Consider the following 15906-nt stretch of genomic DNA (forward strand, 5'->3'; position numbering starts at 1 on the left):
GTGTTCTATTGGAAAAGACTTCAAGACCCTAATTTCCTCCACGAACCCCACCCCTTGCATTCCAGCCACAATGGGATACCCTATTAGGGCCTTAGTGAGGGAAGACACATGAAATTGACAGAGGAATGAATCCAAGCAAAAGGCATGCCAGAAAACATACTTTTCTTTTCTCCCCTGACTTCAAGTTGCTTAAAAATTTATTTCTACACATTCTGCAGAGCAGATTTTTATATTCATAATATTAATCACCTGTTAGTTTAATACAGAAGCAATTAAGATAAGTTGATTATCTCTGCTTTGCATGCATGAGAAATATTTGGCCTAGGCCCAAATAAATGTGTGTAACTCCTCTCCATCTAATTCTCGATAAATGCAATATGAGACTTCATCCACATTAATATCACCATTTTAATGTCCGCCAAGTAATGATGAAGAATGCAAGTTCATTGTGGGAAAATTACATTAAAATAGATTTGGTTACCTTTGCCAACTGAGTTAGAAGTCAAAAACATTACCTTAATTCTTTATATTTAGAAACTTACTCTGAAATTTTTCACCTAAGCAAATTCCATGCAGTTATATTAGGTGGCAGAGAGGGGTGACCAGAATCTCCCTTTGACAGCTCATGAAGAACAAATGAGCCTAGGACATAAAAGAAAACTGCAATGGGTAGAAAGCTATAGGAACAGAGTATAGACTTTGAGTAAAAGGAGATAAAATTAGCACACAAGAAATAGAAGTCAAGACGTGGCAGAAAGGCATGGCAAAGAACATTGAGTCATAGCCAGATGGGCCTGGCTGATGCTCCAGTGCTCTTAGTAACTGCCCCAACATCCCTCCAGGCCTTCCCTCCCTCTTCTCCAGCTCCATGGCCAACACTCAAGTTGAAACTCTCATAAATATCTTTTGTGTAAACTACTGCCATACCCTCCTCACTGGTCTCTGCTTCTAGGTGCCTCCTTCTCTAGACCATCCTCAACTCACTTGACAAATGGATATTCCTAATGAGCTAGTCTTGACTCGGTCCTCATCCCCTCAAGAAGTGTCCATGGCTCCCCTTTACTCCTGCCATAAAATATGAGTTTCTCCATTTAACATTTTCAAGACCTTGAAGTCTGATTCCACTCTGTCTTTCCAGAATCATTTCACATTGTTCCCTTTCATGGACTTTACATTCTAGCCTAATGGGCCCATTTATGGTCCCCAGACTTGAAATTCCATCTCCTTATTCTGCACAAGCTGGCCCCCAAGGCCGAAATGCTGCCTTAAAAACTCAGCTCAGGTGGCACATGCTTTTTTTTTTTGAAATTTTTTTTGTTCTTTTTTAATTTTTAGGCAGTTGGGGTTAAGTGACTTTCCCAGGGTCACACAGCTAATAAGGGTTAAGTGTTTGGTCTGAGTTCAGGTTTGAACTCAGGTCCTCCTGACTTCAGGGCCAGTGCTCTATCTACTGTGCCACTTCACTGCCCCTTGGCACATGTTTTTTAAGGCCTTTCCTGCCCCACCCCATTGTTAGGATTCTGTCCATTCTTTAAAGTTACTTTAACTTTTTTTTTTTGTGTATTTTACATTTACTAATCTAGGTCCATATTGAAACTATCCCCACCCCACCCCCAATACTGCAATAAAGTAAAATCCTAGTCCCTTGAAGGACTTTTGTATTTTGTGGGGTTTTTTGTCTTTGCTTTCCTGTTGACTAGAACTTCATGAGCACTTAATAAATGTCTTTTAAAATGAATCTAACTGAATGAGCTGTGAGACGTTGGGCACATTTCTAAAACTCTCTGGGCTTTCTCATTTTTTTCATTTGTAAAATAAGTGGGCTTATCTTTTACCTCTTCCCTATTAAGCCATTCTATAATTTAAATATATATATATATATATATATATGTATACATATATATACATATATATATGTATGTTTGTTTTACAAAACTTCACTCAAAGTTTCAATGAGATAGGCCTTCAGATATTTAACTGCCATATATGTCATTTTTGGAAAGAAGAATCTCAATCTTGACCCAAGATCAGAGGTGTTAACTTTCAATATTCTGCTTGCTATAGCAAAACGTGTCAAAAGAAAAATAATGTAGAGTCAAACATTTCTGAATAGTTTTGAAGCATTCTAGACCTCTCTACTATCTCACAAAATCCATCAAAACTCCCTTCAGGTAAGCAGAATTATTGATAATGAAACAGTGAATTAATGCTATTAATTGTGAGTGTATTTAATAAAGATAGACACACAGACAAATGGACAGATAAGCAGATAGAGAGGTAGACAGATAGATAGATGGATAGATAGATAGATAGATAGATAGATAGATAGATAGATAGATAGATAGATAGATAAATAGACAGACAGATAAATAGACGGATGGATGGATGGAAGGATGGATGGATGGATGGACGGATGGACGGATGGATGGATGGATGGATGGATGGATGGATGGATGCATGGATGGATGGATGGATGGATGGATGGATGGATGGATGGATGGATGGATGGATGGATTGATGGATGGGTAGATGGATAGATAGATGTTCTTTCACAAAATCCACAAATTGGAAAATCATTTTACTTTTTTAGAAATTAACGATTTGGTCAAAGAGCATGCACTGTTTAGTGACTTTCAGTGTGTGATTCCAAATTGTTTTCCAAATGCTTTTTACCATTCCAACAACAGTACATTGATGGGCCTGTTCTCCCATAGCCCCTCCAACATATCATTTTTCTTTTTTTTTCTATCTTTGCCACTCTTATGGATGAATATGAAGTAGAATCTCACAATTGCTTTAATTTTCATTTCTCTAATTAGTAATGATTTGGGACATTTTTTTTTCATATGGTTGCAGATAGCCTGAGTTACTTCCCTTGAGAACTATCTGTTCATATTTTTAGCCCATTTATCAATTAGAGAATGGCTCTTTTTCTTACAAATATGAATTGGTTGCCTATTTGTATTGGAAATGAGACCTTTATCAAAGAAACTTGCCAAAATACTGTTTCTAAATTAATTGTTTTCCTTTCCATCTTAGCTTTATTAGATTTACTTATGCAAAAAAAAATTATCCATTTTTTATTCTGTAATTCTCTCTGTTCCTTGTTTGATCATAACTTTTCTTTTGTCTAGAAAGTAGACAGGTATTTTCCCCCTCTTTCTCCAATTTATTTGTTATGTGACCTTTTATATCTAAGCTTCATACTCATTTGGAGCTCATCTTGGTAAAAGGTGTGAAGTGTTGGTCTAAATTGAATTTCTTTCATTGTGCTATCCAATTTCCCCAGCAGTTTTGTCACAGTGTGAACTTATCCCAGTAACTGAGATCTTTGTATTTATCACATACTAGGATATTAAATGTATTTGTTTCTTCATGTTGTGTAGCTAGTATGTTCACACTGATCAATCTCTCTCTTCCTTTAAACCTGTTATTGCCAAATTATTTTATTAATTACTGCTTTGCAGTATAGTTTGAAATCTGGCAATGTTAGACCCCCTTTGTTTCCATTTCTTTTCATTATTTCTCTCAAAATTCTTGAGTATTTTTTCCACATGCATTTTGATATTTTTCTTCAAATTCTATAAAGTAATCATTTGGTAGTTTGATTGGTATGGCATTGAATAAGCAAGCTGATTTAGGTAGCACTGTCAGTTTGGTTATATTAGGTTAAGCTTACAAGTAAAATTTAGGTCTGATGTTACTCAAAACAGTTATTTAGTTATTTATATAGTTCTTATGTGTATCTTAGAAGGTAGACTTCCAAATATTTTATATATTATGTAGTCATTTTAAATGGAATTTTATTTTCTATCTCTTCCTTCCAGATTTTATTAGTGCCATATAGAAATGCTGATGAAGAAAGGAAGGAAGGGAGGAAAGAAGGAAGGAAGGAAGGAAGGAAGGAAGGAAGGAAGGAAGGAAGGAAGGAAGGAAGGAAGGAAGGAAGGAAGGGAGGGAGGGAGGGAGGAAGGGAGGAAGGAAGGGAGGGAGGAAGGGAGGAAGGGAGGAAGGAGGGAGGGAGGGAGGGAAGGAGCAAAGGAAGAAAGGAGGAAGGGAAGGAGCAAAGGAAGGAGGGAAGGAGCGAAGGAAGGAGGGAAGGAGGGAAGGAAGGAAGGAAGGAAGGAAGGAAGGAAGGAGGAGGAAGGAAGGAAGGAAGGAAGGAAGGAAGGAAGGAAGGAAGGAAGGAAGGAAGGAAGGGAGGGAGGAAGGGAGGAAGGAAGAACAGCAAGAAGTGAGTTTTCTTCCCTAGTGTATTCTTAATGTACTGATTCCTGTCTTCTTGCTCTTCCTTGAGCATGACTCTCCATGTCCTGGCTCATGTACTTGTTGTCCTCCATCTGTAAAAATGCCCAGCCTCCTCTGTGCTATCTCTTAGCTGCTTTGTCTTCCCTACAGAACTCAGCTTTAATGCCTAGCACAGTGTTTGACCCTAGTAAGTGCTTAATAAAAGTTTCTTGACTGACTGGCTAGAATACTCCCCCATACTTTTAATATTGATTTGCTCTTAGATCCATGGGAATAAAGATATTTAGTTATTCCACTCTGACATGTTACATCTCAAAGAAATGATTATGGTAATGCCAAGTCCTTGGTCATAAACACAGTCCCCATCATGGCCCTGAGTTGTTTGCAAACCAAGGCCTGCTTCATGTCATCATTTCCATATGGAGTGAAATGCAGGGAATCTTTAGCTAGTGGGATGTCACTGCTTTTTGCCTCATTTAGCTGATGATTTTCTGACCCTAATATAATTGCTTTCACAAATATAATCATGTAATCAGAGCATCTGCCTTATTTACCACTTGGCAAACATATCCATTCACCAATCGTCCAAATCAAATTTTGGGAAAGGGGCCAATCGGCCTTGAACAGCTGTTGTTGTCCAGTTTTGTGAAATCTCCATATCAATATGGATCAAATCTATCCTCCCGGCTTTTACTCTGTTTGATGTCTTGTCACATCTTTCTAGATTTCATTGTGTCAGGAATATAAAATTTATAACAAACAAATGAAGACTACTCCTGAGAGCCAACATGGGGGCATTGGAAGAGAGCTAGCTTGGATTCACACCCTGGCTGTGATACTTAGTAGCATCCTCATCCTTCCTGACCTCTCTACACCCTTCATTGCTCACCTTTCCCTCTTTATTGTTCTCTCTTCAGTAGGTTTTCGTGACACTCTTTTCTCTCGATTTTCCTCCTTTCTGTCTGGCCATTCCTTCTAAGTCAACTTTGTTAGTTCTTCATCCACATCACATGCACTAACCTAGGCTGCCCCCAAAGTTCTAACCTGGCCCTCTTCTCTTCTCCCAATTTACTGTCTCCCTGGGTGATTTCATCAGCTCCTATGGGTACAATTATCATCTCTATGAATATAATTCCCTGATTTACATGTCTATCCCTAACCTCTCTCGAGCTCTCACATCTCCAACTGCCTATTGGACATCTCAAAGTGGACATCCTGTGGACATCACTAACACAGCATGTCTGCAGCAGTATCCATTATCTCCCCCACCCTGCCCAAGAATTCCCTGACCTGAGGCAAAAACGACCTCTTGAATTTTTCTGTTCATGTTGAGGGCACCATCATCCTTCCAGTCCCCTAGGCTTCCAACCTCAGTTCAGTCCTTGATTCTGCATCCTCACTGCCCCCATCTACCCAATCTATTGCTAAGTATTGTCATTTCTACTTTCTCAGTATACATCCCCACACTCTACTCACACAACCACAACTCCTTCCTTTCTTCCTTCCTTTTTCCCCTTTCATCAGCATTGCTATATAGTACTAATAAAAACTAGGAGAGGCAGCTAGGTGGTGCAGTGGATAGAGCACCAGCCCAGGAGTCAGGAGGACCTGAGTTCAAATTCAGCCTCAGGCACATGATACTCACTAGCTTTGTGACCCTGGCAAGTCACTTAACCCCGTTGCCTACCCAAAAAAGAAAATAAAACATAAAAAAAAAAAAACAAACAAAAAATGTAGGAGGAAGAAATAGAAATTCCACTTAAAATGACTGCATGATATACAAAATATTTAGGAGTTTACCTTCCAAGGTATACACAAGAACTATATAAATACCTTAAGCAGCTGTTTAGAGTAATGTCAGTGTGAAATACTGCCTTTAACCTTAACCTAATACAACAATGAGGACAAAGGTCCTCATCTCCTTACGCTGAGGGTACGATGATAACCTCCTAACTGGTTTATCTGCCTCAGGTCTCTCCCCACTCCACTGCCAAGGTGATTCTTTTAAGTACAGGTCTGAGCATCATCATTTCGCTCCTAATACAGCCAGAGTCAGATACAAACTCCTCCATTTGCCACTCTGACTTCTTCACGCCACGGCCTCTTCCTTCCATTCTTTTTACACTTTACTTTTTCCACTTACTCTCTGATACACTGACACCTGCCTTCTCGGTTTTCCTCAAACATGATGCTGCCTTGCCTGGATCCATACCTTGGTGTTTGCCGTCCCCCATTAGCGGCCCACCCGCCTCCTCACCTCTGCCTCTCGGTTTCTTTGGTTGCCTTCAAGACCCAGATCTAATCCCACCTTCTGCAGAGGCCCCACCCCAGGCCCTGAAGCTAGTAATGCCTTCTCATCCCCCTACTGTATAGATCTTGTGTGCTGACTGACTTCACTTCACTGGACCTTCATTAAATGTGTAACATAGGGACAATAATAACCACAACGCATTTCTCTGAATTCAAAAATTCAATTCACTCCAGGAAGCATTTTAGACCATAGAATGTGGTTATAAGGAAAGTTCTTTAGGGTCCTGGATGTGCCATGTAAATATCGGCCACCATCCAAAATATATGATACCATCACTGGTATTATCATTAATACTATAATTATCCCATGGACATTAATTGAAGTGAAATCCTAATCTATTGTAATGTTTAAAATTAGAATTTTGATTGATAACAATTTTAACTATAATGTGTTCTTTCCAAAGACAAAGGCTCCAAGTTTTGAAAGCTACCCAAGATGTTGCAATTTTTTAGGTGAGTTCAATCATTTTTCTATATTTGCTCCACAGTGAAATATCACCCATGCACAGAAAAAAATTATAGCTTCACACTGGCTTTTTATTTCAGTAAATAGACAATATAAAAGGTAACCTGTCTTTAAAAAGAGGTATTTCTCTAATCGTCAACTAAGACGACGGGGTGCTGTGTCTGAAATATAATCACAAGTTCCTTCTCCCACAAAGCCCAGAGGTGTGATGTAGAGTCACAATTATGCCACTTCTGGGGAAATCAGCTCTCTTTCTTTCCTGAAATATAATTATCCAGTCACATGTGTTTGCTTCTGAGGCATGTGCAGCACCTTTGTGTCCTTAGCCCCAGGGCCAGCTTCATTTTACTTGGATTCAAGGTGTGATATTTTAATAGGATACAATCTAATATCTAAGAAAACAAGCACAGAGATTTGGGTAAAGGAGGGGAGGAATGGAGAGTAGAGAGCTTCTCTGGCTTCTAAGAAAGGACCCGATAAGGAATGTAAACTAGTGTCACCTCTTAGGAAAGATGTAAGGAAGTCATGAGAAGAAAACAGTGCTGTTAGTCATTCCATCAATGATTTCAAGTTTGTCCAGGAGCCTTTGAGGTAAGATATTCTTCAAATAAAACCAAAAAAAATGTTATTGATTCCTATTTTAACATTGTGGTCACTTCCTGATGTGATCCTACTCCCTGAATAGTAAAGAGAGAAAACATCTAAGCCAAGCCGGCCAAGGCAATAGCCCTGTTGGCGAGCACATACATTTCTCCATAGGCCAGCATCTCCATCTCTCCAAGACATGAAGGAATCTACATTTCCTCATGTTGTATCAGGTCATTTGCTGCCCTCATTTGGATCATGAGCTTCTTTTCAGAAATAAGACTGAATTTCACTGTAGGAAATTTGAAGGTCCCGAAGTAATGTGTGGGTAGGGTTCTGGGAGCCCCAAGTGGCCTCTATCAGTAACCTTTGCTGAACACCAGCAGAGGACGTATGCAGAAAGAAGGAACCAAAGAGGCTGACTCAGTTCTTATGGGAAGTAACATCAGGGGGAGGAGAACTTATAGTTGATTTTTTTTGTAGTTTTTTTTCTTAATTTCAAACCAGTTTATTTTGAGAAGCACAAAACAACAACTCCATAAAGTGGACAATGAGGAGAACACTGACACGTATAAGAGACGACCATAATAATAAGTCCAAGGTTCTGTGGAGCAATCCATTCCATGTTCTGGACATAATTAGCTTCAACAGAGCCCACTTCTGAAGATGTTGCTAATTAATGGGGCATTCCCTCTTACTTCTTCCTGCAGCCTCATACAGGGTTTCCTTCATGGTATCATGTCCATCAATTGTTATTAGGGGCTCTGATCAATGGTCTTTGGAGAAGAGGCAAAAATCGAAAGATTTTCAGAGATATCTCTGAAGAGCTCTGGAGTTCAATTATCCAGATATCAATCTAGAATTCAATGATCTGTTACCTGAATGAAAAAGACCCCTGTTCAGACAGACATACAGAAGGGGTAGAGATGAGATGAAAAGAGGTTGGAATGGAATGAGATGGGTCAAAATGAGAGAGCTCATTTCAATATAGCAAAGAAGATGCACTATTAACAGCAGCAGAGTTCCTTTCGATAGAATTCCCATAAACACACTCTAATATATTGGCCTGAGTATTTAGATTTTTGTTTACCCATCTTGATTACTACCAAATAAAAGCACCTTCTAAGCGGATTGCCTGGGAGTGGGGATAGCAAGGAAAACCCTAAAGTACTGGACATCATTACCAACTGAAGCCCAGTCAATTAAACAATGGAGTTAAAATGTCTGGGAGATTGGGGGGGGGGACTCAATACTTTGGAAAATGAAATCTCATTCATAAGACACCCCTTCCAAGCATGTTTTTATGTGTGTTCTTCCTTTCAGAAGTTCCTAGAGGTGCTGGTTCATTCTTGCAAAAGAGATACAGATACATTAGGAACAGTTAGGTGGTGCAGTGAATACAGCACTGGCCCTGACGTCAGGAGGACCTGAGTTTAAACTTGATCTCAGATACTTGACACTTACTGTGTGACCCTGGGCAAGTCACTTAACCCTGATTACCTTACAAAAAAGAAAATAAAAAGATACCCTAGTAATTGTGCTTCTTACACAGTCATTCTTCACTATACAAAATGATTCCTGTCCTTTGAAAAGCCAGCTTTAATCAGTCTCTTAAAATAGGATATTATTTACAAAAAGTTGCTGTATTCTTGATATTTCAGGGCAGCTTGTTTTTCAGAAGGAAGAAGGCTGGGAGCTCAGAGTGATGCAGTCACCAGGAGTGATAAGTGAGGAGCCCATGCCCAGTCAGGAACTGGTTTAAGGTCCTCCATCACTGTCCTGAGCTGGGAGCTTCATCTCCTCTACTTCCTCTCAACTCACCACTGCCACCCACTGCTAACACCAAGGGCCCACAGGGGACCTCTCTGGGTACAAAGGCTCCCACCTTCTCAAAACAAATTGATTCAGCCCAATTCAACTCAATATACCAACATTAAAAACCTATCCTTGTTCTGGAATCCTATGCTGGAAGGCCCTAGGAATGCAAAGACAAAAACATTTTCTCTCTTCAAGTAGTTTACCTTGCAATCATTCCCTTCTCTATCTCAACTCTGGGGAAATTGAGTCTCTCATGCCATGGGCTTTAGGAGACTCCTCACTGTGGAATCCATAGGAGCCTGGATCCACAAGACCCTATACCAGTATAGCAGCACTGAAATCCTGGACAGGGAAACATTAATGTGATGCCATAATGAAGGAATCACCTTCTGACGAACTTCTCTAAAACACCTGAGGAAACATGAATGCCACAACCATCAGCAACCATTGAGACTCTGGATCCAGAATCCTCTTGACACCAGGACCTCTCCCCAGTCCAAAATCTCCCTCACCAGGCTTCTTGCCAACAAGACCTAGTCAGAGAGTCAGGTCTAGGGCACCAGCATCACCCAGGGGCCACATCCATGCTCTATCCACAGGATTTCTTCTAATAATGCCTCCAGACCCACCATCTGGAGATGACCCTAAATGGGAGAGTTTCAGCCAAACTGAACTATTTGTTGTCCCTCGTTTATAACACTCCATCTCTGGGTTCCAGGCCTATGCACTGGCTGTCCCTCATGCCTTCTCTCCTTCCCTTTGCCTCTTAAATGTTCCTAGCTTCCTTCAAAACTCTGTTCAAGAGCAACTTGAGAATGTGGTAATTTGATATTTGCTATCACAGGACCCCCACTTCATCTCCCTTGTCCACCAGTGTTGAAAAGAGAACACCTGACATCGACCTCCATTATCGCAGGGCTCCTCTCCGTAACTGGCATGACTTTCCCATCCTGTGTCTGGCACACTCCTAGCTCTTCCTACCCAGTGCCTGTCCTTTGGAGTTGTTGCCTACTGAGGGAAAGGCCTTAGGGTCCTCTGTGATTCTTCCTTTCTCACACTCACATAGGCAAATAGTTGTCAGGAATTCTACTTTCATATGTCTGCCCCTTCTCCATTCACACAGCCACCACCCAAATTCAGGCTCTCGATAGCTCTTGTCTGCACTATTGCAGAAGCTTCTTCACCTCATTAGACTCTCAGCTTCCAGTCTCTTCTCTCTAATCCATCCTTCACTGAGCTGCCAAAACAGTCTTCCTAAAGCACATTCACTCCCCACCTAAAATGCCTCCAATGCCTCCCTACTCGCTCTAGGATCAAATACAAAATCCTTGCCTTGGGACTTAACCACCATCTGGTTCCCATCTACCTTTCAGGGACATTGTTTCATGATCTCCCCTTCATACAATCTATATTCCAGTCACCTAAACTACTTGTTTATCCTTTAACTCAGTATTCTAGGCAGGGAAGTAACAGGGAGGGAAGGAGAGAGAGAGGTAGGGAAGGAAGGTGACAGAAAGGGAAGGGAAGAGGGAGGAAGGAAGGAGGGAAGGAAGGAAGGAGGGAAGGAGGGAAGGAGGGAAGGAAGGAAGGAAGGAAGGAAGGAAGGAAGGAAGGAAGGAAGGAAGGAAGGAAGGAAGGAAGGAAGGAAGGAAGGAAGGAAGGAAGGAGCTCTTCATAGCTCAAGAATAGGACTGGCTATAGTCAGATATACAGCAGGTTAAAAAAGAATATTAGACTTGGATAAAAGTTGATTTTTAAACCTAAGCAGTCAAAGGTCCTGTTTTGCAGAACAATAGAAACATCTGCTGCCACTCATCTTCAAAAAGGATAAGCTTTCAATTTTCTATAAAGAAAAAGTCAAGGTCTTAGTTCATTTACTTCAATCCCCAGATGGAGCCATGATCTCAACCACGTGTGCCCCTTCCACAAGAACAGATCTCAACCCATCCATGCCTTGTGCTTCTGTGCTTGCCAGGGTCTCTCCATGAGAGGCTAGAGAGAAACCACAGCATTAGTGAAAGGAAAATGTGGTTGATGTCTAGAAAGAGAAAAGAAGAGAGTCTGTAAATTATTCCTGCCAGAATTCTAGATTATTTTATTAGATTGGCAGTAAAGACAATGCCACCCAGCTGAAATGTATTAAAGGATAAATTCCCCGTCTCACATGTTCTTGTGGTTTCAAAAAAATCCTCCTCACAAGCAGGAGAGAGAAGTAGAGTTAGCGATCAGTCTGTGTGAAAGAGATCTGGGCATGTCAGTGGACTTGCAGGCCCCAAAGGTAGTAAAAGTGATATGGCAGCCCAGAAACCTGCTGGAGTCTGGGAATGATGAGGACAGGGTCCTGTTACTTTCTGCTTCGGGACACCAGAGCTGGGATGCTCTGTGGAGTAAAGGACACCAATTTGGGGAAGGAGAAAAGAGAGTCCAAAAGAAAGCAAACAGGATTAGGAAAAGCTTGTATGCCATGTCAGCCATCAGTTTAAGGACCTGGGCTTCTTCAGTTCAGAGAAGAAGTGGGCTACTCATGGGACATGGCCATTGCCTTCAAGGATTTTAGGTAGCCTGTGGAAGAGGGGGTAGCCTTCTTGTCTCAGCAGTGGAGAGGGAATGAACAGCAGTGGACGATGCTTCCAAGAGGTCAACTGAGGCTGGAGGTCTCAACTGAGAGCTGCCCCCCAGGGGGATGTGCACTCTTGGGAGCTGGAGGTTACCTCTTATTGGATATTTGATGGCCAATTTCCAAGATAACCATAGAGACAATTCTTTTCTGAGCATGGGTTAGATTTCACAGCAGCACACACTTTCCCATTCTAAGATACTGGCATTCTGTGAGCATGATGGGTGAATACCCTGGAGAGCCTGACAGATCTGCAATCAGAAAGGCCTAGGCTCCAATCCTACCTCTGATACTGAGCGCCTGAGGTACCATGGTCACTCTTTTCACCCTGCTGAGCCTCAGGCTCCTGAATAAAATAGGGAAAGTGCCACTTGCATTTATTTTATGCTTATAAGGATAAAATGAGATAACATTATAAAGCATTTTCCAAACCTTAAAGTACCATGGAAGTGATAGCTAGTTCAGATGAGAAACTGAGGCCAAGTGATCCCCCAAAGGTGCAGGAGTAGTGTGTGGTAGAGCAGAGTTGCAAGCTCAGAAGTCCTGACTCCAGATGCAATGTTCTTTCCTCCGTCCCAAGCTGCCTCTTTTAGCGAGCTCTCAGGGTAGGGCTCAAAGGGGCAGGGATAGGGAAGAGAAAGAAAAGAGAGCTAGAACATGGGCTGGACCAAAGGCTAACTCACCTCCTTCGATTTCTTTTTGTTCTGATTTATCTGCATTTGTGAGCAAGGACCTGCACCCAAGGTCTGGATAATGTAATTTCAATACATGAAAGATATATTAAAGTGCCTACTTTGTGCAAGGCAGTGAGGCCTGGTGGATAAGAAGTCAATACCATAGTCAGAAAGTCCTGAGTTCAAGCTGCTTTGGGTATAACTGTTTTTGTGACCCTGGGCACCTGCCCCCCATCTCTCATTTGCTCAGTCAGCTCTAAGACTTTAAGGTGCAGGCAGAGCAGGGACTCTGCAGAGAGGGAGTACCCTTGCCTGAACCAATGAAATCACACATTTGGCCCAAAAGTTGTGCCAGGGACTCTTCTGGGTATTAGCACTATGTGAAGATTTTGCATCCCCTAGAGGGTGGAGTTCATGGTACATGCTGTACAGAGTAGTGAGTTTGTGAGTGAAGGGTCTCTCTGTACCAGCGCATATGGCATCCCCTCTGTGTCTTAGAAGAATGTCACTTTAAGAGTTGTTGTGACTAGGAAATGAATTAGTGTATCACCACACTAATGATAGACACCTCCAGTCTTTGCTACAGTAGTCCATAGAAAATGGTCATCCTGTCTGACTCTATGCATGTATTTGAAGTTTTTCCAGTTATGTTGGTGATTGTCCTTTGTTCTCGAAGAAGACCAAAGTGACATCACTATACTACAGTCAAGTCACAGTGTGTCTGACTGTGGCAGACCAGACCAATACAAGCTTGGAATGCTTTGGGCACAAATAATCCATGTGAATGTTTGGGGTGGATTCTCTAAATATGCACATCTCATGTTTCTCTTGAGCTACTTCCATTCTGCTTTGCTCCTAGAGCCCAGCACCATCTCTGATGTGGGCACACCATGCTGGACGGTCCTATGTCAGTGTCTCCCATGTCACACAATCAATTTCAAAGTTCTTCAGAGAGACCTTGAGAGTGTCCTTGTATCGCTTCTTCTGACCACCCTGAGAATGCTCGCCTTGTGTGAGTTCTCCATAAAATAGCCTTTTTGACAAGCATACATTTGGCATTCAAATAACATGGCCAGCCCACTGGAGTTGCACTCTCTGCAAAAGAGTTTGAATGCCTGACAATTTGCTTCAAGACAAGACCTCATTGCCTGGTACTTTATCCTGCCAGGTGATCGTCAGAATCTTTGTAAGACAATTCAAATGGAAGCAATTTTATTTCCTGACATGCTGCCGGTAAACTGTCCAGGTTTCACAGGCATGCAACAGTGAGGTCAGCACAATGGTTCTATAAATCTTCAGTTTGGTAGTCAGTCTAATACCTCTTTTTTTCCCACACTTTCCTTCAGAGCCTCCCAAACACTGACCTAGCTCTGGCAATGCATTCATCAACCTCATTATCAGTGTGTACATCCCTGGAAAGTATACTGCCAAGGCAAGTGAACTCATCCACAGCATTCCAAACTTCTCCATTTGCCATAACTGATGGTTCCACGTATGGATGGTGTGGTGCTGGCTGGTGGAGCACCTGTGTTTTCTTGGTGTTAATTGTTAGGCCAAAACTAACACAAGCAGTAGAGAATCAATCCATACTTCGTTGCATCTCAGTTTCAGAGGCTGCATTGAGTGCACAAGCATCTGCAAATAAAGAATCAGGCACCAACTCTCTCCATTTTAGTCTTGGCTTGCAGCCTTTTCAAATTAAATAATTTACCATCAGTGAGGTAGCTGACCTTGATGTCATGTGCATCTTCACTGAAGGTATCTGACAACATTGCTGAAAACCCTGATGAGTTCCAGTTACATAAAACTTTCTAGAGAGCTGTCAAAAATGCAGGATTGATCATCAGCATACCAAAACAATGCACTCACCCTACCTACTGCAATATACGCAGCAATAAGTAAATAAAATTAATCTTAACTAGGAGCTAACACATGGGCATATCAAGGAATGCTCCACAGAGAAAGTGGCCAGTAGCATGACTCTATATGGGGGGATGTTGTCACATTGACACAAAGGTTTCCTTAGTTCTCTTCTGATGTCCAAGAGCAATTTCAAGGACAATAATTTTACCTCCATGTACCAAGTGTTCACAGGCGATATTAAAGGCCTCAGGAGCACAAATTCTTCCTGACCCACATGAGCAGGGGTCACAGAGAGATTTACTTTATCTATTCTTCTCTGAGAAAAGGTCTCTCAGGGGATTATGGATTCATTTAGAGAAGTATTGAGACTTGGTATTCTGTCCCCCAGGTTGAATAGTGAGCAGAACAGCTTCTAGGTTACCTAAGTGCCAGTCAGTCTTAGAATTGGGAGCTAAGAAGTGAAGAAATCATGCAGTCTCCACCTCGCTCTTTACAGGTGGGGCCACCCGTACCTCCCAGTCATATATGGACCTGGAGGATGAGGTGAAGCCTTGCTCACCTGCCATTCCAACACGCTGTCTTTCTTGTTTGATACCAAAAACAGAAGTGTAAAATATTCAAAGTCATCGTGGGAATGTCTCCTAGTCTTATATGTTCCTGTGGCCCAGAGGTGGGTGTGCTCACACAGGGTCACCAGAAGGGAGGGGGGCATGTTTAACATCAGTCATGAGCCAGAAATGAGCCGAGAATTTTTCTCTTAGCTCATGGGGTCCCTTCTGGCTTCCCATGCACCCAGGGAACTCCCTCCAGGTGCCCAGTGTGACCTGCTTGCCTGGTTCTTTCTCTTGATATTCCTTCCAAATAAACATATTAGACCAGCCCCTGACTTCAATTCCAGATCACCCTTTCTCATCTTTGCACCAATAATATGGAAGCTTTGGAAGGAATATTACTCTGATTTGACACCCAAGGGGACCAGACCAGTACAACTTGATTCTATTAATGACCAAAAAGTGTATCTTGGCCTGAAATTAGGAAAAAACTTCTTAATAATGAAGAGGTGTCCCAAAGTGGCACAGGCCCCCTTCAAAGACAGTGGGCTCCCCTTCATTGGAAGTTTCTAAGTCAAAAATGGATGACCACTTGTGGGATGTGTTATAGAGGGGCTCTGATTGCTGATGTGGTCACCGTAGGCCCTAATGCCCTCCAGGAGCCTTCTAGCTTTGAGACTCCAACTCTGTGTCCATGAACCCCCCTATCTCCACTGCCTAATCATGATGGGAGAGTGCCACGCCAACCACACTAAACATATAGACACCAGTGGT

The sequence above is a fragment of the Phascolarctos cinereus genome, unplaced genomic scaffold, assembly GCF_003287225.1.
Source record: "Phascolarctos cinereus isolate Bilbo 61053 unplaced genomic scaffold, phaCin_HiC Scaffold_3;HRSCAF=262, whole genome shotgun sequence".
Classification (NCBI taxonomy): Eukaryota; Metazoa; Chordata; class Mammalia; order Diprotodontia; family Phascolarctidae; genus Phascolarctos; species Phascolarctos cinereus.